The sequence below is a fragment of the Pieris rapae genome, chromosome 6, assembly GCF_905147795.1.
Source record: "Pieris rapae chromosome 6, ilPieRapa1.1, whole genome shotgun sequence".
Lineage (NCBI taxonomy): Eukaryota > Metazoa > Arthropoda > Insecta > Lepidoptera > Pieridae > Pieris > Pieris rapae.
Window position 1 is genome coordinate 7,319,480 of NC_059514.1, and position 23,210 is coordinate 7,342,689.

The following is a 23,210-nucleotide window of genomic DNA, read 5'->3' on the forward strand; positions in this document are numbered from 1 at the left end:
TAAATAGTTAACACGCCTTCTCCTGTTGCCTTATTTAAAATATCTTAGTCGAAATGAATTGCTTAAAATTCGGGGGCAATAAATCCGAGACTAATTTCGTTTCCGAATTCTCGACTTTAAACATTCATCTGAATAAACATCGGCGACAAAAATACGAATAGTATGCGTAGACGCATGTCATGGCCAATAACACATATCAATGTTCCGTGCATTTGGCCACGCCACTCAGCGAACACACTAATTTTGGAATTCACCCTCGTACATTGTCTACACGTCTTGTTTACAATACCATGCGAGTATTTTGAATATTGAGGTTCATGTCTATGGTTTTATAGTGTCTTATATAGTCTGTCTATATAAGTACTAAAATGAAAACATTATAATGTGTTGCACATTTGAACACACAGTTGTTTTTAAGTATGATGTATATACATGATACAATACAGATGTAATATATACCCATTTATAGTATCAGGGAAAAAATATTAATTTAACCTGTTTTGATAAAGTTATTAAAATACTAATATTTTCGGTAAAGTAAGGTTTGGTGTTTTATATTTCTTTTTGGTAAAAGTTCTAAATTCAAATCAATCTACGGGAACGGAAGACAAAATTAATTACAACTGTGTACTGTACAAACAACCCCTCAGCTTCGTAATGGGACGTATTTCAATTCTAATGTCAAAATTCCACGAAAAATACAACGGAGAAATGCCTTTATTGTCCTTCACATAAAATCCTTAAAAAACGACTTACATAAAACTGCAAAGGTTATGTTGTCAAAGTATCACATTTTGTTCCAACAATTTATGATTCCATAAAAAAGAAACGGGCCAAAATAATGAAGGCTGGTACCAAAATTTTTAAAGATCTAATTTTTCTTGCAATAAAGGGCCACCCAAACGCTCTTTAGAATAATTTTGTTGAAATATTTTGCTAATCTCAAAAAGGTTATACTACTCTAGTATTTATTTTAATGCTTAAAAGTCTTGCACAAAATTCGCCTTTAGCAATCGGCACTAGGTAATGGTCTATGGTCATCAAACCAAGTGGTTAATTTCGTTCAAAATTAACCGGTTGTTCTTGCCAACATTTTACTTGATCTTTAGAATTTCGAACACCTTTAAAATTTTCAAATGTCACTCTCTCTCTTACACATTTATCCAACCTCATTAGGTCCCTTAAATTGTATACAATTATAAGAAATTCTATGGTCTACAGTCCAGATGTGGATACAATAAATAATAGGACATATTATCTCCACAGATATTTTAACGAAGTCGATATAAGCGGAACACATTTTTTGTTGGACGGACGTGGTCGGAACCGTAAATTTTATTGAAATGTCACTACAGCGATCGCAGCACGAGATGTCTTGTCTTTGGGGACGAATTTATGCGTAATTCGTAAACAAATTGACGTTTTCGTATATGTTGAAGGGGAGAGCTTGATGATTTGACACGTCTTGAGATTCTCTTTAAATATTTACGATACTCTGTGTAATTTGGGTTTTTTCGTTCAGTTCGAGACAAATGAAAGATATTTTGTGACATGTTTCACTCTCGATTTATTTGATACTTTGAGTTGGGGATATTATTTCCAATGGTTTAATTTGCGTTTCGTTCAACTTATAAACCTAAAGTAAATAAATAAATAAAGTTTATATATTATTTACTTTAGGTTATATCCCCGTCCCATGGATAGAGACGATTGTATTTTATTCATAATTTATATCATGAATGTCATTAGACGACTAGAAATTATCTACATCGTAATTCACATACAACCAAACAAATAAACCTATTGAAAAACTGGATCGCATAGTTGAAAAGACCTGATATACAATTCTAGCCAAAATTATGTAATGTGAAACTATATAAATATATTTTCTGAAATCTTAGGAATATTGCCTGAACTATGAATATGATGGAATTGGCAAAATCACAAAAGTAACCTACTGTTAATGCTGCCAAACTTATTCAACGAACCGTACCCAAACATTTTAGTACTAGAATATTCGATTATTCCGAGTGATATACCGCAAGTATTCGGTGTTTTGAAGCCCACATCAATGCGCAGTGAGCTCATATGGCTTCCTAAGTCGTAAAAATATCGAGTTACAATAGCCGTGGCAACGCTTTGAAACTGCTCCTTTTTGTTTCTTTTGTATGATTTGTATTTTAATACAATCGAAATCTATAAAGATAACTGTACAATACGAAATACATTTTAAATAAGGTAACTTCGTAAAAACTAGATTTAAAACGAAACGTTAAACTATTAGAATACAGGAAATAAACTTATGGTATCGTTATAGTTATCTTAGTGTTATGTTTGAGGGAAACGTAATGATAGAGTTATTACGTTTATCTTTTTACGACATTTTAAATTAATTCTTTAAATTAGAATTTAGCTAACAAACAACGTACACTATATCGTCAACCTTTGGTTTTATTAATATTTCTAATTTGATTCTCTGTCGAATGTAAGTTTAAAAAAAAGCACTGAATTTTAAATTTATTTACAGATATCTCAAAAATTTACAGAGATATCTGTAAATAAAATAATACATACTTATGTATGCTAGACAAGACATTAAAATGTAAACCTGTAATCAATGATACAATTTGAATATAAAATCCACCTATTGTTTTCACCACGCCTTCTCACATTCAACAAAAGGATTGACAATTGTCATGCTGTTGAAATATTAATTATAGTCTATATATCTTCATAATGATCTGTGGTTATACAAAAAATGGGTATCATAATGTAATGTGACAACAAAAATATATCTTTCGGTAAAGTATGTATACGTTACATGTAACAGATGTGTGTGTTACAAATTGTGTTTGTGTGTGTGAAGTCTCCTGACCTCCAATAGCATGGGGTGGACACATTTCTGCGTATTATTTATAGATAGGTTGATCAGACTTGTCACTTAAATACAATTCGTTCACCGCAAGTCAAAATAAAAAATCTAGGAATATTTTAAAGTGGTGGTACACAAATGTCGCATACGAATTTGATTCATTGTATTTTTTCTAAACCAACTCCTATTTTTCTTCAAGAGTACCTAAGATTTACGGATTACACACCACGTGTTTTAATATGTCAAATAATAAATAACTATGTATAGTTATTTATTCTTACCAGGCCTTACAATCAAGTCTAGTGCCGCAGCAATGAGTATTTATATTGTTAGCCCAATTTAAAAAATAATTGAATTGGTTAAACTATTGTCCTTTTAAAGTTCCGATCGTTATCTATAAGAGTAATGGTTTTGTAAATAAACTAGTAGTTTTATAAATCCCGAACGCTCCTTGTTAATTAAAGGCAGGCTATGTTTATGGCTGGCAGTAGTCGCAACAATAATATGTTTCCTTTCCTTGCTTGGTAAGATAATCTGATTGGAACTCCTATCAGAGAAATCGGGTTGTTTATCTGGCAAGAAAAATTAGCACTTGTATTCCTGTTGTATTATAGTAATTAGTCTGTAGAAAAATCTAGGCAAACAACAAATGATCCGTTCAGATTCGGCAAGCATTATGGTTGGACAATTTTAAAACAAATTCCTTTTTTATACATTTTATACCTTTTTTAAACAACTTTAAAAAAAGAACACAATTTTCATATCTATATATATTAGGCGCTATATGCTGTTGTTCTGAATGAAGAATGATGGTACAGTTAGCAGCAAAGAAAGATGACTTCTGCTCATCTAGCGACTCTTTTATCTTGTGTACTTTAGTTTAATAAAACCTTATTACTCGGTTACGTACAACATTATTTAACATTTCCAAAAAATACAGTGCAATTTCGCAACCGAGGATATTCCCAATAAATTACTGTTTCTTTCGGCTGCGTCACGTGTCTTCATTCGCAATCGTTTTGCATTCCGCCAGCTGTGTTTGTTCATTGTCTGCTTTAAAAAATTAAAAAGTCGTTCTTTTTTCAAACTGTCGTTCGCCCACTTTATGTGACTCCGGCTTCTTTTTTAACAATGCATAAATTATTTGAAGGTTTTATTTTAATTAAGGTTTTAAACTGTGGGTCTCATGCGAGCACGTTTGTTTAGGTATAATTTGCACAGCTCACAAAGATTTACATTTTTAATCTCAACCCCTGGTCCTAAACATTTAGGTTCTACTTTCATTTATATTTTTAAATGTATTGTTACAAAGCTTTATTCAGGTTGTTGATGTGCAACATCTATAGCCGCACGTAAAACCGATTTCTGGCGTGGCGACGCATGCCGTGGCGACGCGTCTCGTAATATTTTATTTTATCATTATGACATATTTAGTTCCTATCACAGTCTGTTCTTTTCTGCATATTACTTTTACAAAATAATGTCTGTGTTTCACATCTGCCAGGCGTCCCGTGACAGCTCAAATTTTTATTTTCATATCTTGTATATCTTAAATATTGAGCAATTATATACAAACTTTTAAGCTTTTTGAATTCTACTAAGTTAATAAATAGCTGTACTTCCAGTGGCTTAGTGGTGTATACAGAGAAATACCAAACAGACATGCAATTATGTATGTCTTTGTGGCGTTGTAGACTGTATATGAACCCTTATGTTAATATTGCAGTCAATTGTTTTACCATATATCGCTTTAAAATTAATTTAATGTAAGCCTCAAAACTTCATTAGGATTATTCGAATGGCAAGGCGCATACATTTGTCGAGTCACGCACGTATCGTCACGTTGGCTTGTATGTGCTTTGTTTACAAATAGATTAAGTATTTATGATATTTACTGCCACGTTACTATGTGTTCTCATGGTTTTTATTGTGGTACTTCATGGAATGTCTATCATAGTAATGATTGATTGTGCTTGTCCTGAGCACGTTTATCGACCCATTAGGCTCTCGTAGTTGTATATCTCTCGCTAGTTTTTTGTAATAAACGAGGAATGATTGTTTTTCTTTAAAATATTTGTGTTTCGATTATACAGGTTTTTCAGTAGCTATACAATCGCCGAACAAGTACCGCTCAACATATTCGATCTCTGATATTAAAAATATCAGAAAATAGTAAGTCATTATTAAAATAGGTGCTTCAGTGTTATATATATATAAATCTAAATCAGTCACTTACTGAACGGTCAATTTTGCAATTCCGTGGCATCATTACATATATTATTTTTCGCTGTCAAATTATAAGTTACATTATAATCTATGCTTGTAAACTGTCGAACAAATTGACGCAACACTAGTGACTATTTAACTCTTTACCTTTCGATAATGTATAATCCATTTGTTGGTTTGACTGATAGGTAAAAGCCTAGTTTAATATCTCACATGAAAAACTAAAACACATCAGCAAAACAAAACAACACTACCGATCACATCAAAGACTTTAAAGTTCAAAGGTCTATTCTTCTGATTGAGATATTAACAATTCTGCCCTTTTGAACTAATTGTCCTATATCTTCGATTTGTCTTGATAACGGTACCTAGTTCGTTGACCTGAATAGCGGCAATGAGTAGTTATTACATACATAATCGATACAGTACTGCGTGTTTAAAGATATGCTGTACATACTAAACAGTTGCACGCATAATTTTCTAAGCTTTTAACGTTGTCATAATGCGATATTTTCACTTACTTAGGTATATTAATTTTTAAGTTGTCATCGCTTTACCTGAGTAGTACGGTTTGAATGTATAAATAAAGCTTATAGAAATATATAATTTGGAATTTATTGCATTATCTATATTACAAAATGCTCCAGTGTTTGTTTGTTTTCTTATAGAAGAGTGTAAAAATATTCTAAATATTGAGCTCGCAATAATTTATATAGGTACACAAATAGGTATACATAATATTTTTTTATTAGACAATTCTTAATTTGTACTCTTAATAACTGCAGCGTAACATGGAAACTGCAACAATCGTGATCATCACTGACAAGCACTTTTCCCCTTCTATATGTAGTTCCAAAGATTTGACTCTCATATCAGCTCATAGATATACCTGGAATAGTGCCTATTAGTAATAAGACTTGAAGTTGCACTGAATTGTATATATTTTTTAATAATATAAGTGTGTTATAGTTTAAATAACATTCAATATATATGAATTACTCTTTATAAAAGTTGGTATAAATCAGTGCCAATTAATTACACATATCAGTAATTTCCGTTACAAAATCTACGTTTCAGGTCTCCTGTACTCATAATATTACAAACACGACTTTAATGGTCGTTTTTCGTACATTTTACTGCAAATGCGAGCTTAACAAAGTGTCGAAAGCTCATAAAACGACTGACATAGGTTGGGTATGAGAGGTTTTCACGCGCACAGTGTAATTAGTTACTGTGTTATTACTAATATGTGGAACAGAGCTTTAACAACTAAGTGGTTATTAATAACTTCTTCAAAGTTAAAATTATTTCGCAAATAATTTAATGTTGTTACCAGAATGATCTTTGTATCGCACATGAATTCTTCACAAAGCAATGAATTTTTTTTATAAAATTTTCAAACGTTTGCAATTTAGGCACGCTTCACAAATCTAATATATACTAAATTATATTTTTTGTTACAGGTAAACCATAGCCGGAAGCTGTTAGCATTGTCACACGTGATAAGTCACAAAAGTCTGTAAGACATTGTGTTCAATTCACCCAAAGCTTCGACCGCCCGGATATTGTATAAAAATGGCCGAACCCACAAATAAAATGCCTATAGGATCATTTCAATAAAATTCTATTGCGAGGCGACAATGTCACAGGAAATGTGAGCAAGTGTTTATAATACGTCCATTGTAAACGCGCCCAACGTCCGTGCTTTTGTCCTGTTATAATTGAGTTTACCAAACTCTGTATTTATCCGAATTAACGACACCAAGTTTGGTTATTGATACCGCAATAGCTGTCCTAGATGTTTTTATGACATGTCTTTTTGATTCAATTGATATATTTAATTAAAGGCTTCTTAATACGAACAGCTACTTACGTTCCCATGTATAATTTTATTTTAATTCGCACGTTAAGTAGCCTATACATATTATTAGTATACATAAAACGCTATGATTTAAAATTCTGAGGTCAGGGTCTTCACTTTGAATAGGGTATTGCGCTAGTACTTACGAGCGCGCATAGGGCTAGCAAAATTCATGATTTTACCCGCGCGTTCCGCCCGCTCTAGTAACTAGTGTAATAAACGTATGCCTCAAGTAAGCGTGACATAAGACGGATAATAGTGTTTCGTGGAACAATTATTATGTGAACGACAAATGTATGTGATGCTTGAATTAAAAACATATATTGTTTTTAATCCAAGCATCACATACTGAGATAAAATCAAATTTAGGAGAAGTGATTCTGGTTTGTGCCCGCTCTTAAAGCGTCGTAGTTACATCATTGAATTACGTTTGTATTATATTTCAATTCTTGTTATTATTAAATACAATTTGTGACGTAATCAACGTTAGGATCATATCCCTTAGGTTTCTAATAGATCTTCACATTATGAATATTAAAGGTAGCTTAGCAGTTTCAGAATAAAGCGTGCCATGTAATTCTCCTTACTTACCTTACGTTACCAGGAACACAGGCTTCCATCACATACATCAATAATTTGTTTAATATCCTATACGTAAAAATACACATTGCTATAATATTAAACTTTGCGATATTACGTGACACCTTTAAGTAAACAATGTACGCCTAGACTTTAGTTAAGATTACAAGGATACGTGACTGTGCGATTATCGTGACGAGAAGAGATACCTTCTGGTGGGGCAGCCGTTAAATGTTAACTACGATTTTATTACTTAATATTTGCTCATTGATATTTTAGTCACGTCACATAAGTCTAACAGATGTGTTTGTCTGACACCAAATGGATTTGATATTATCACGTAGCTTTATTTATTTATATATAATTTTTTTTTATATATCATAAAGCTGCTTGCTGTATAGATTTCGATATATTTTAAATTTTGGCAACTTATATTATGTACTTTTAAAACAATACAATCATTGTTTACATTTGTTTTTAGTATTCCTTTTTTTAAACATTTTCTTCTTTTATTCGATTTTTTTCTGTAATTAATGAATGTTATGCTCACCCATTGACCACCCACCCACATTATTGGTTTTGTCTAGTATTGTAAACCGCAATGTAAATAAAATAAAACTAAACATATCTAACAACAAGTGAAGAATTAAACTATTTGGGATCGTAAATTATCTACATTTTATATATATCTTTAACTTATACAAAATACATCATGTACGCAAAACTTATATTCTTTAGAGTTCCCAACAGTTGTAGTAGATAGGACCATTTGTCAGGCTGAGCCGCATTGAACCCGCCTTATCTAACAAAGCTGGATTTAGTTTTGTTTGCTATCAACTGAATATCTGTAGATTGTATCTCCGACTTTTCTAAGTTATTGAAATAAAATACTCTTTTGTTGGATTCAAATACGAGTAATACGGACCATATTATGTCATTTGTCTTTAGATATGAGATAATAAGATTTCTTTAATAATGTAGTTATTTTATAAACTGAAGTAACTTGCGTCAGTAATATAGCCTACATTTAGTAATATAAGTACCTATTCATTTAAAAACTTTACGAGTGACCCGTTTCAAATTCGCCACCTGATGGTGTTATATAATTAATTGTATACTAAATGTAAGTCTGCTAATATCAAGTTTTGTTAGCATTTACGTATTATGTACTTGTGACCTGTTTAGGTTGTATAGGTACTGATGCTACTTATATTCGTATATTATAGACTTTGACGTGCTAAAATAACATAGTTACATATATTTTCTAAAGCCCTGATATATTGCAATACTTCAAAGAAAGCATTACAAAATTCTACTCCATAAAATTTTTAACATTCCGATACAAATTAGAATCTATAATCATACCTTTCTAATGTAGTCTATTTACAGATAAAAAATATATGTGTAAGTTTTTACTGAAGTGGAGCCAAGAACCTTGATCGTTTTTGTGATAACGTAAGTGTACCCATTTTTTGTTCATTCGAATGTTCAAAACGATTTTAGGATCAAGAGCTCCTTATCTTTGGAAATTATTACTTAGATAATTTTAATGTTTACCGCGGTAATTATTAAAAATGAACGATTTCCGTTGTATAAGTTGCTTTTTTCAGATACGTATTTTTGAGTTCGCAAGTTCTTTAGTTGTATTATATTCATAAATTATTTTATTGTACGAAACTCCCTGGGAGGTCTTTCCGCACTAGGTAAATACATTTTTAAAATCTATATTGATTTGTAAACACGTTCTTTTGACGTGTAGGTATTACAGTATGTAGTGAACTAATTACAAAAAATTGAAAGTTCTAATTGTAAAGAAATTTGCTTAGTCTATTAGCATTCCGTTATTATTGTTGCATAACTACTTACGGCCATAGTGACGCAGCACCGTTATGGCTACCGACATCTATAGAGTCAAGTCAAAGGTATCTCGATTCAATTTATTTCCAAGTTTTTTTTACTAACCAAGGCACTCTTAGAGACCAGCGTGGTGTCAGACGCGGTCAAATAAATTCAATAGTTGCTTTAAAAACATCAACTGTACCGTAACGATTTTGACAAAAAATTAAATCTGTTTTAATTTTGTGTATACAATGGTACCTGTTGGTAACTTTCAACGAAGGGCCAACCAATCCTTTTACAAATGCGGAAGTGAATTTGTTCGGTATTTTTATTGGCTCTTTTTGATGAGAATTAATGAGACGACATAAAATAGATTTTATAGAAAGTTATGAATAGAATTTCGATGGGATAATACCATTTTTTGTGGCCCATTATGGATAAGTAACTGATCTGACGGAAATTTCAAAGGAAATTACGGGAGGGTACTTTAGACTATAGGCATTATAAAATCGGGGTCAAAATCCTTTGTCCTAAATCAAGTGTTTTATGTGATTTAACAAAGCGCAAGCAGCGACCGTCATCGTAAATATACACTTTCGTACTCTTTCATTGATTTATAGCACTGTTTAAAAAGCGAACTTTTTACAAAACTCACTTTGCCGCTTGTTGGAAACTGTAGCATCTGGCATCTTTCGGTCGTTACCCTGAACTTTATCATTCTTTAAGTTAAGTTTTGCATCTATTTGTAATGAAAAAGTTTCTATGTACATTTTGAAACCAAATGCCGTATTTTTTACAAATGTCTCTTAGGGCCTGTTTTACAATGTCCGGATAAGTTCCAAATAAGCTATTTATTACTTATCGGTAGAAAATACTGTTTAGTATTTCACGACTGTCAGGTAGCGCGAAATTTCATCGGAACTTTTATCTTTCGAATAATTTATGTGTTGCTAACTATTTGGTACTTTATCCATACATTGTGAAACAGGCCCTAAGTGTTACAAATGACTGTAAGCTACTTTAGAAAACTGTAAAATCCATTAGAGTATTTATATTAAATGCATTGGATACACCTGTTTACGAAAGACCTAAACAATTCCATGATTGACAAGTGAATAACGTCGTTATTATTGCTCCGACAGAATTGTCGTTGATATTTAAATTCTATTTCCACATAAATCCTTATTAGACTTATTTGGAAGTCATTTCAATAAGCAATAAAGAGACTCCATAAGCCGATCCCTTTGTTTTATAGTCACTTCAAACGAATCACCAATAACTTTAAATCGATACTTGACTGATTAAAGAGTTATTACACCCGGGATAAGTCTCTAAGTCGTTCACTTCTCATGTCCAATGTAAAGCTATCGGAGTATTTTATGTATCTTAAGTTTGCTAAACTTGTATTAGCTACTTGAATTATACTTGTGTTTGTTAAGCTTAACACTACCTTAATTGGCCATAAATTAAGTTCTTACAAGTTGGTTAGCTCCCGGCTGTATACGCTCTCCCATCGGTGAGATAAGGGGGTTATCTAGCAGGATGTTAAGAATTTAGGTGGGGTCAGTTTATTGCAGCACTTAACTAAACCTACATTTTGTTCTGAGATAATATATTGAAGTAACTTAATTATGCTTTAACATAAACTATTATAAATTTCGTATTCACGATTTCTCTTTATTGATTATAACTATTTTGACCTTCGCGATCTTTGACACATTCGATATCGTATAATTCAAATTGCCTAATGAATATAAAATAAGCAACTGATTTTTAAATTATAGATTTTTTAATGAAATGACGGCTTAAAATTTCGTTATGAGAATGTCTTTATTAAGGTGGGTTTACCATACACAAAAGCTATCATACATATGCAGATGTCTTAATCCCGTTGAGCGTTTCTAAGCAAGTAATTTACATTTGAAGGCACGGCACTTTGCCTTAACGTGCCCTAACATGGCCTGTATGTAAGGATTACCTCACTTCACTCTATTTACCCTCAAGTAAAGAGACCTCTGTTTGTGTCCCTCTCCAGTAATTCTTAGCCTGTTTGCCTTGGATTAAACGCATGTCTTTGCTTTTAACGCTACTGTTTACTCGACCTTTATAAATATTTAAACCGACCATTTGCTCTTTCAGTTATGAACCCTTTAATTACTTACTTTTTGAAATATCGCCGCGATAAAAGCGATCGTAAACGATGTAATAAAACCGTTCTAGATTAGTTAAAAATAAGTGGAATGATATTATTTATATGAGCATTAGTTTGATGTGGGTCGTGTGTATCGCATCTCCGATTTCGATCGGGCCTTTGCGATATAATGCGTTGATAAAGTAACTGTTCATTTCTCTGAAGTCTGTACCGTGCACGTTTTAGATTGATAAATCCTAAAGCAGAATTCTGAGGCAAAGTATCGCAGTGAATTTATTGCTAGATGAAGGACTTTAACGATAATAAAGGATTGCGATTAATGCAATTACGAGCAACAATTTCAGGTATTTCCACGACTAGACGACTTAAATATTTAAATTTCAGATTTCTTTAGTAATTAGTGTAATAAACGAGCTTGCGAGATGAGCTTTTTAAATGTCACTCTAGATTGTAGCGCAATCAATGTCAGCGGTAGTATGTTACAAAGGGGCTAAAGGCACTCGCATCAGCTGTAATTATGCTGCTTATAATCGTCAGTGTTCAAGCACACTATATATGATATAGAGTTATTAATTTGAAGCATCACGTAATACCCGAGGATTATTGAAATAAAATACTACTGTATTTTTAATTATTTTGCTGGATACAGCGCATTTAACACAAGACTATTTCGGTATGATGTCGTAATATTTAAGAACATAAGATAGTCATAATTTAATCTATCAATTGTTAGTTACGCAGATATATATCCGTTGAATTGTAGTGTCAGGAACTCCAAGTTTTCGTAACAATTTTAGAAAATATCATTTGTTTACCCGTTATTACTTATTATAGAAGAGAAATGGCAATAAATCGATCGGATCTGCGCTTGCAAACTGTAAGTAGAATAAACGACGTGTCACAACTTAAATCAGATACATAGGAAACGCAACCATTTCGATGTCGTTCTACGCCCGCGCTGCACTTGCCAGGGTTGTGGACTTGTTACGATAATAGTGCCATAGTGCTTTTGAATTTACGATTATTTTGTACTTGACTTCAGCCCTAGTTTACATGGATTACTGATTTTATCTAATGTTTATATTTGTAGTAAAATTTGATGCATCAATTGTTGTTTCTGTAATTGTTAACACATCGTATTAGACAGTACAAACCGCACTTTGTTCTGTATTCTCATTCTTAAAAGGTAACATTTATATTATTAAAATACGAGGAACTTTTCATTGTTGGCTGTTCTTTTTTACAAAAGGTCCAGTGCGCATGTGTTATACATTCGATTCTTAGATCGGACAAACAAATTCGCGTCTAAGTGGCCATCTTAAATGTCACGTACATTTGGTGAATAAAATGATTTTAAATATTAAATTTGTTATAACAATAATCTCATAAATACTACGGTGATAGTAATACTAATTGAGAAGAGAGATAAAGAAAAACTTTAGTAGCTATTTCAAGCTTATAGAAAGATATTAAATAAGAGAATATAAATTGTGTTGACTAATATCAATATAAAAACAAACAATAAAATAATAACACACAAAGAAAACATGAAACAAACATGTTGTGTGCTTTTGTAATAATATAAATATTTTATATGATTATGATTTTCACTTATAAATTATATCATTTCCCGAACATTGGCTAAGCAAACTTTCATTATACGACAAATATTTAAATAGTTAGTAAATTGTAATAAAATCCAATCATTGGACAATAGTAACAATAAACATTGAAGCAGTCATGATGAATTCAAATCAGAATCCAATATTATTAGCTTAACCTAGTTGCAGTGGAAACAATTTTCGCTTCTGCGGATAGCAGCTTCTCGAATAACGGAAAATGTATAGGAGAATCTCATTTTGTATTATAACTTAATAATTTCTTAACAAGCATTCAATACTTGGAAGAAAGGGGAGGGAGATGCGTCAGAGCGTCAATGTTGTTAAACTTTATTTATAAATAAACCTTAATAAACGATAAAGAAGTAATAAGTAATAATGATTATTATTATTAGCCAAAATATGATCATAATTCAGTTTAGCATTCGCATATTCTGCCAAATGTGTGTAAATTTGTCCTAAAAGTTACAATAACATTGTACATACATCATTACATTATTCAAATGTTTCATTCCATTATCAAATTAATATTATTTATAATGTTTCACGCGAATATTCAGAATAAAATGTGTTTTTCAATAGCAATGTACGATTTTTTTTTCCTGTGTTAGTAGTCCATGTTAACGTTTCGGTATTCATACATAACAAAGCCCGTCCAATAAATTTAAAAACCTACTCTAGGGGGCTAACTTAAATACGCTTATAGTAACGTAATATAGATGAAAATTTGCATGCCATGTGACACATTATTCATAGACTAAAGTTTTTGGCATTTAAACGCATTTATAACTCAAAATATCCAAGAATTGGACCACACACAACGCTTTGACAGGTTGACAATCAATCAATAATTAAAACCATTTAATTTTCTTTTGTCGTCACCTATTTCAACGGAATTTCGGAATTAAACACCTAAGAAAACATCTGTATATCTCTTTCTACTGTTATACATCCTACATAGATTATTTCATCTTAAAAAGCCAGCCCTCATTTCCTTTAAAAACAAGCTTAGATCCGGTGACCGGTCAAATCGAGATTTGATTGATTATCGAAACGGTTCGTTACGAACCTCATTCGAGCATCTGCCTCATGCTTGAGGGAACTTTTGAGACTTACAAAAACTGACGCTTAGAGATAGGCATATGGTCTTCTTGGCGTAAGAAAGAGATAGAAATACTAATCAGTGAGGGTAGTCGTGCCGCATATTATTATACAATGTTAGTAAAATTAACATTGGTTCTTTACTGATTTCAATAAAAGTATAACAAACTAGCAGCCTCGGCCAAGCGTTGCTGTGGCTAAGGTTTTTGTTATGTTACATAAATTTATCAAGGGAAACCGTAGGAGAACTTATGTGAAACGTTGGTACCACGACACGGACCTAAACTAAACTACCTTTAACTCAGCGCCATCTGTTAGAATTGTATCAAATAATAAACAAATGTTAATATTATGGTAATTTTAGTAAGGATGCCTATTTTTTTTGAAAATGAAATATAGCCTATGTCACTCAGGAATGATGTAGCTTTCCAACAGTGAAAGAATTTTTCAAATCTGCCAAGTAGTTTCGGAGCCTATTCAATTCATACAAACAAACAAACAAACAAAAAATCAAACCTTTCCTCTTTATAATATTAGTATGGATAGGCAAATTAAATGTGTGATAAAAGTGGTAAGTCGTAGGTAATATTTAACCTGCAGACTCTTGGTTCTATTCACTACGAAAAATAGGAGTTATCAATGAAACAGTTTCTAAGGCAGAAATTCGTCTCCCAATTTCTCCGTAGCAAAATTGATTTATTGGCATAAAGATAATGAGAGATAATGAATTATTATGAATTTAGAAAGAGATGGCTCCGCATCGATTCTTTAAAATATTGTTAGCATATCACATTCAATAGAAAGATATTTTTATCTCACAAATACTAAATTGGGAATATTCCGGGAATTTAAGAACATAATAGTTTCTCGTAATCCTTTCTTTCGTAAAAGGAACTGATTTGTTACTGGGATTTTATAGAAATTCCTTTAAGCTATGAAAAGGGTTTAACGACTTTTATACTTAGTACAAAAGAATTTGGAATGAAACTTGTTTGCGCTATTTAATATAAGAAATATTTTAATGTGTTTATATTGATACCACACATATATATTGCGGATACGACTTTTCCTACGTTGAAATATGTCGATGTCCAAACCCAATTAAGGATTACGTCAAACTAGTTTAATGATTACATTGAGAAACTGTTCTAATTCCTAATAAAAGTTTCACTTTATTAAACAGAAGTTGGTCGAACCAAAGTCGTCACCGCTAAATCACATTCCACATATAGCTACAAATTTTGACCACGATTGAGTTTCTGGCACGCATAAATAAGCTTAATTTATTGTATCTATCTTGAGTGACAGCTAATAAAATGAGGTTTTCGAGAAACGAATAGCTTTTTAATCGCAGATTCTTGGTGTAGGAGTATATGATAAATAAAAAGCCTCCATGAACGTAATAAGTAAAGAGAAAAGAACGCCTTTAAAAGAGGTTAAAAGTATTGATCTGTCACATGACTATGGTAGGATTAGAAACTTACTTCTTGTCTCACAATAAATCCTATTTATTTACGAAATCTGCCATCATTTCCTTAGCTTTACAATCTTATCCTGTATCACACATGGCAAGAGGGTGAACAGAAAATAAAAATTATTTGTCTAAAAGAGAATGAGAGCAAATTATAGACGGTAGGTATAAGAGCCGATTCTCAAGTGTGCATCGTAGTGTAAGACAGCTGAAAATATGCAATTTCTTATTGTTGTTCACGTGCGTGCCGAGGTCCTCGTTGCTTCTGGTATACGTAGGTGGTGCATATTTATGGAATATGAAGAAAGCTAGAAACAACTCGACCACTTAGTTTTTGAAGTTGGAAATGCTATTGTTTCCAAGATATAAAATAGCGATATGACCCAACGTCGGAGAGCCTACACAGCCCACACTTTTAATAGTGGTTACATCATTTCCACACAATGAGAGCGCCGTCCACACCCATTCTCTGTCCGTATGATTTGAAATTATAGCAGCGTTTTATTTGCTCTCAACGCATTTATATGCAGTCGCCGAGTACAATGTGCCACAATATTATATACCCAGGCACCTACATACATACGCGGTTGCAAGTGTCGCTTGTCGGGCCTCGCAATTGTGTGGGATGCTGAATGAAGCAGTAATTTAATCCTTGATTGTGTTCCTATTTAATTTATTCGCTGTATGATCAAATTTGGTACGTGTCCTGCCCATTTATAGCATCGTTTCAAGTTGATTTAAATGCTTAACACTTTCGCACTGGGCGAAGCTTTATTAGTGCGGTCTTATGAATTTATGCATTTTACTATCAACAAAAGGCATACCGAATCAAAGACTTGGTTAATAGCATAATGAATGTTTAAATTTATGGCCTCAAAGGTGCCAATCAAGTTACCCAAGCGTTTATCCTTTTATCATAAAAATGTATTTTAGACTCGATTTAATAGCTGAAGGTCTATCGGTAATTACATACGAAAAGGCTCCGATCATAAAAACATAATGACGCTATAATGTAACATCCATAAAGCAAATTGGCAGGATGTGTCTGATAAACGCTTTTATAATAACTATTAACGGATGGTATATAAATAAAACATTCGATAAACACTAGATGTTGATTGCGACAAACATTATTCTTCGTTTCGTTACGAGATACTAATGAATTCCTACGCACGTCTATACGATATCGAATGACATTTTATAGCCTTGTTCGCAATACAAGATAAAATTGTAAGGGTCTGTCAGAGTGTAAAAAGTGGGAAGAAATCGATGGAAATACGAACGCGCGGTTCCGCCGGCAATAAACGCGTAGTAGGTCGTATTTTATGAAAAATTCATATCATGACCGAGGCCTAATGATGTCGATGCCATCTTTTATTGCTAACGGGGACGTATATTTCATTAATCGTTCGTTTTCATTGCTACGTTGGAAGAATGTAAATATATGTTTGGTATTAACATACGCGTTATTTTCCTCAAACCTATAGGATCAGCCCACATTTGTTCTTAAAACACAAATAATTTCGAATTTTTGTTTTAATAGAAAGATTAAATATTATCATACGTTAATCAAATATTGAATCGTTTAAAAGACATGATTTTATTTTGTCAGAGACAACCAAAAGAAGTTTGTGTAATACCCACAATAAAACACGCCAAAATAAATTCAATCAAAACCCTAGTGCAAAAAGTACTTATTTAATTTCAACCGTACGCCGCTTATTTGGTAGAAACTACCTTTTTTTAGTGTAAATTGAATTTGAGCTTCCGTCGAGTTCTTAGACGAAACTAGGTTATACTGGCATAGTGGTAAATTGTCTTAGCTGATTGCTTATCAAATTCTATTGATGCATTTATTATTAATTTACTATTATGTGACGTCGTTTTTTATATTGGAATTGGTTATTACAAATTCTTCTTTGTAGTAAAGATGACGTGAGTCAGCAACTTCTACAACATTTACGCCGAAGCGACAATGTTTTTAATTGTTAGGAATAGAAAAGGTTAACTTAGTTTTTTATTGAATCGTAATTCAAATTTTTGTTGATTTAGGTTTATTCTAGATTTTAGTATGAATTAAGCTGTGACCCACGTCAGTTTAGACTGTTTCTTTTTAAATAAAGCGCTATTGAACGTGGTTAATATTATTGCTTCTTACTACAAGATACTATTGCGTTTCTATTTCTTCTATTGATTTATTGCTATACTAGTTATCAAGATTTGTTTAGACACTTTGTACCTGATACACGTTATGTATGACGTAAGGAAAGGTCGTTGCTGTGAACTCTAACTGCATTGGAATCTATTATGTATAGAAGCCTCGATATAACGATATTAGATATATCAGAAAGTTGTATCAAGAAAATATAAAAATATATTTTATATACAAGTCAGAGAAACCTTAAAAGACTAGATTTACTAACTTATCAATAGCTGCCAACTTTATGTCGTTAAAATTAACTTAATAAAATTAATTCTCTTTTACAAACCAAAGTAGGTAATATAAAAACATTGCTCTGTTATTCTTTCTACTGCATTTAAATAAAGTCATTGTACCTTGGGTTATACATCTTATTAGCAGTCGTGTAGCGTAATTATTCAGAATTATACAATTATAATTTACATTCATAAAGTACGATAAGCAAACAATCAAAGTGGAATTAACATTTAAATTATAAAATTATCATTTGAATCACTGCGGTATCATTGTACAAAGACCCCTTACTCAATGTATTCTGAGCAACGAAGCTTTGATTGGTACTTAAGGTATACAAACATTTTCTTTAATAAGGCATAATAATGTTAATATGTATAATAATGATATAATGCATATCATAATAATGCATTTTATCAAGAGGCCATCGGCGTATTTTGTTAAATAATGCAATGTTTTACACAATGTTTTTCATAATTTAGGAACTATTTATAGTTAAGCAAATACGAAATAGAAGGCGGAAACTGTTGATACGAAATATGTATAAATATATGTTTATTTCACTTACGTTTTCCTCATGATATATGTTTTATATTTCGAGGTGAAGACATGGCTTGTGTATTGCTCAGAAAATTACATTTTTTCTTCGCCATTTGGCGCGGTGGCTTAGATTGTATTTTATCTTTATGCGAAATCATAATTCATGATGTTTTTGCTCACTCGAGGCTGTTATACGCTTAACGTTCCCACCCATGTCCCTAACACAAGTAATATTATTTCTTTTATTGAGCTAGATAAGCTATCGTGAAAACATTTTGATTCTTCTGTGTTACTCGCTGGCGTTATGCCATATCTTGATCGGCGTAAATTTATTTTACGCACTGGTAAATAGCTCTACTTGCCTTACATTTACGTAATTAATATTTATATTTATTCATTTAATAAATTTTCTCAATTAAAATATATGTCAGTATTGTTACCTTAAAGCTTAAAATTACTTATTATTTTTTACCTGTAGCAGGTGTTACTTTCTAAAAATATATCCCAAAAAACTTTCCATATGCGTTTGCGTGATATCGTCTTTGGAGTAAACATCTAAAAAAAATGTATATAATTTTACTGAATTTTATTAATGTCAAAGAAAATTACTGACCTATCCGGTGCAGAGATTTTAAAACATATGGTTTGAGAATTCTGTGGCATATCTTGATTTGTTTTTCTATGCATTCAGTAAACAAACACGGTCAGACGGACATAAATCTAAGCATACTTTTATTATGTACACAAAAATGTTTTAATGCTAATACATTTCTTTATCCCCATGATAAATCATTTCGTAGATTAAAATTAAATAGAAAATGATTACTTAGTTGTAATATAAATAATTTCCAATTTCTATTTCAATGTGTCAAAACGTCTTGGCCGTGCCGCATTGTATAAAGATCATTACTCTTTTTTTCATTATCTATTTCTTTATTTACTTAAACATTTCGTAAGATATGTTCAAACTGCGTTTGACCCCCAAGAGCGCTAGCTACCCACAAAAACAAAATGATAAATGACGTTCATCGGTAGTTTACGATACATAAACGTTGATAGATTATAAAGACCCGCGTACGCGTCAATCGATTATACTAGAGCCACGCTAATAAGGCCATATTGACAATAGGAATTACATTTAATGATAGAAAATCATTCAAAGCTTGTTTGCTTCTACTATTTATCACGATAGATCCCTTTTTACTATGAACTATTAAATCGCAACTTTATACACAATTATAACGGATGTATTCTTAATTCAAAGATTCTAAATTCAAATGAATAGTATGAATTCAGCGTGTTTAATGTCGGTAGTGTTTTGTTCAAATTATTCTTATTTAACAAAAAACACATTATTTTAACGAAATTTCATTCAGGATGAAATTACTTTCTGGTACACCTCCAAGGCCTCCAGGCCAATACATTAACAGCTTTCGAATATTAATGTTAGCTTATCCCGTTTTAAAAATGAGTTCAATACGGAACGCTAATAGCTGTCTTTAATAACCAACAAATTGATGGAGTTCTAATACATTATTCATGGGCGTTTTTAATTTCGACCGATGTCTTAAGTGAAATTAAGATTAATTAGACAATGAATGTTTGTTTTTTAATGTTTTATTATAGAATGCACATATAAAAAGGCTGAAGGCTTTTGAAGATGAGAAAAGAAGTAAGTATTTGGTAATTTGAATTTCAATGGACGGTGGTAACATTTACCATTTATGAGATGATGAGATGAATAGATGAGCAACCTGTTTGCCTCCTGGAACATAAAAAAAATAAGTTGGTTGGATAAAATAACGGTTTTATACATATGATTAAGCCTGAAATAGTTGAGATTTATTTGCAAATTATTGTACGGATATAATTAGTGTTAGATTTAAAGATCAGTCTTTAATATTTAATGACAATTTACCGTGTTCGTGAGTAACTACAAAATTAACTTTCAGGTATCAGAATCTATCGTTCCACTATCTTCTAGGGAAGGTAAATGATGCCATGGCAGGATTGTAGACCACTTCATAAATCACGCCATAAAATGATCAATTCTGAGGCCACAATTTTAACCAAATCCACGTAGTCGAAGGCTTATTTGTATTCTAACAAATCGATTTTATTATTATTATGAAGGCGTCGTCGTTGTTTTTCGTTGGCATGCGCTGATTTCGATCACCATTCATTATTCACTTACCATACTTCCCTTTGCAATGCCGAAATGCATTGTTTGATATATTTTCATACAATATGTAATTGAAGGTTCGAGGCGGAAGTTTAAACTTACAAACGGTTTACTTCTAATAATAGTTTAATTTTCGTAGTACTAAACTTGTAATAGCAGACCTAATCAATCTAAAATACTGTCATTGAAAATTATTTAACAAAACGTTTAAAACGTAGAGAAAAATAAAAAAGGCCTATTAATAATGAATATAATATATATATATTAAAGAGAATATAATATATTATCATAAACTACTGCGCGTTTATTATATCTATAAACATTTAATTGGTTTAAAAGAAAGGTTCGGTTAAAAAGAATTTTATAGAACAATTTCTCGTGTCATTATAATCTCGCGCTTAATGCACTTGCATTATATTTACATTTTACGACAACCTGTTTGCGTTCTTAAAAAAGGTTAATGTAATTTTCTATATAAATAGCACGGCATTTTTTGTTGTCATTAAGGCACACGGTGATGTGATTCAAAAAAATAAATTGTGTGAAAAATTACTTTGATTACACCTAATAACCCAGTGCTGCCACTGAGAGGTATTGCTATCATTATCTACAGTGATTTTGACCTACTATAAACATTTAAAGCACTTAAAGCTTTATTTATAGACGATTTCTATTTATTATTAAAAATGTTTTTTTAGATGACTGATTAATTTAACTTAAAATACCGGCTACGCCCTCGTGAGCCCTCTGACATCGAGGGTGTCCATGGGCAGCGGTATCACTTAACATCAGCTGAGGCTCCTACCTGTTCTATAAAAAACTGTGTGTTCTATAAAAAAGTGAAAACTACACTACAGTTTATTTTAATTATTATTAAAGTTTTACGTGATGAAAAACTTGATCCCATTAAAAAAAACCAACAAAAGACACTTATTTCGGCGACACGTGTTAAAGTAAACGAATACACAAATATATAACTGACGATTAGACTAAGCTTATTTTTTATGGACGTAAAAAAACCGGTTAAATTTAAAACGATTTTAAATTATAAGCTACAGCTAACCACCATTAAAGTATAACTATTCAAAGCTCACAAGTAATTATCTTCGACATTCCAATAACTGTCGGTAAAAAGTCGTTTATTGAAAACGTCTGAGTCACCATGACATTTCTTAAAAGCCCTTCATCACGGTTTTGACAAGATGGAAGCCACTGTCCCCAAGCAATTAAAGCAAGCATCTGTCTGTTATCACTACATTACCGACTCTTTTTAATCATATAAAACCTCACAAGTGAGATAACAAGTAATGTATTGCTTCTGTGTATAATTAAACGACCATTTCGTAGTGCAGGTTCATTAATGTTTAATATTGCTTTAACAATAAATTTTTAGATTTTATGGCGTGTTTATGTTTTTCGTTAGATACCTATAGAGTGTTTAATACCAAAGTAAAAACTTTTTTTAGGATAAAATAAAAGTTTGATTGAAGACACTGTCGTAAGGAAGAAATCCGTTGCATTTATGTTATTCCATTGCCTAATAAACCTGTATGATTGGGGTAACAAAGTAAATAAATAATTATGTTTAGTTTGACTATTAAAAAATTTCGTTTATTTTTTTTGTTCTAAATTTAATTATTAGTTACAGTCACAATCTAAACAACAAATATGCTTATCATATAAAACAATTTCATTAAAACAAAATATGTTTGTGCATAGTAACAAAGTCCCTAATACAGACAACATAACTTCTGAAGAATGTATTGTGTGCAAGTAAAAGCACTCGTAACATTAATGGTTAAGCTTGAGGGTTCTCATTTTATGTAAGTTCATCTCAAGATAAACCACAAGTCTTAAAGTCTAGTCGTGGCACTTTGCGGTCACAGAGTACGGATAAACTGTATCTTATTCGAGTTTTATTTTATTCTTCGAAAGATGTAATGTATCTCGAACAAATCTCTTTAATCGAAAAAAGGTCGTACACTTGTTAAAGTTGTGATATAATCTATATAATAAAAAAATTATGTGATGGATATAATTATTGATATTCTAAAAACAAAATTTGTTAAGCTCCAATTCTATTTCAAGGCTTGTCATTTCCATCTAGTCTATTCCTAGACTGTGAAATAAAGTTATAACCATCGCGATTAATTTGCGTTTTGTTTATTTGAAACGTTTTTTAGGAAAAAAAATATGTACACCGTCTGTTAAAATCGTTAAAACCGTATTATTAGCACTAATAAACGCATATGAAAATCGTATAACAATTATGCCTCAAAGATGCTTTAATTATAAAGATTTTCTAATACTGCAGAAATTCAGTAAAATTTTTGA

The 23,210-nt window shown here is 31.7% G+C and overlaps 1 protein-coding gene across 2 annotated transcripts in view; it reads left to right on the top strand.

Annotated features, from left to right (window-relative positions):
* The window catches only part of LOC110991376, a 38,416-nt gene that overhangs the window by 11,152 nt on the left and 4,054 nt on the right, over positions 1–23,210 (top strand). The window lies entirely within an intron of this gene.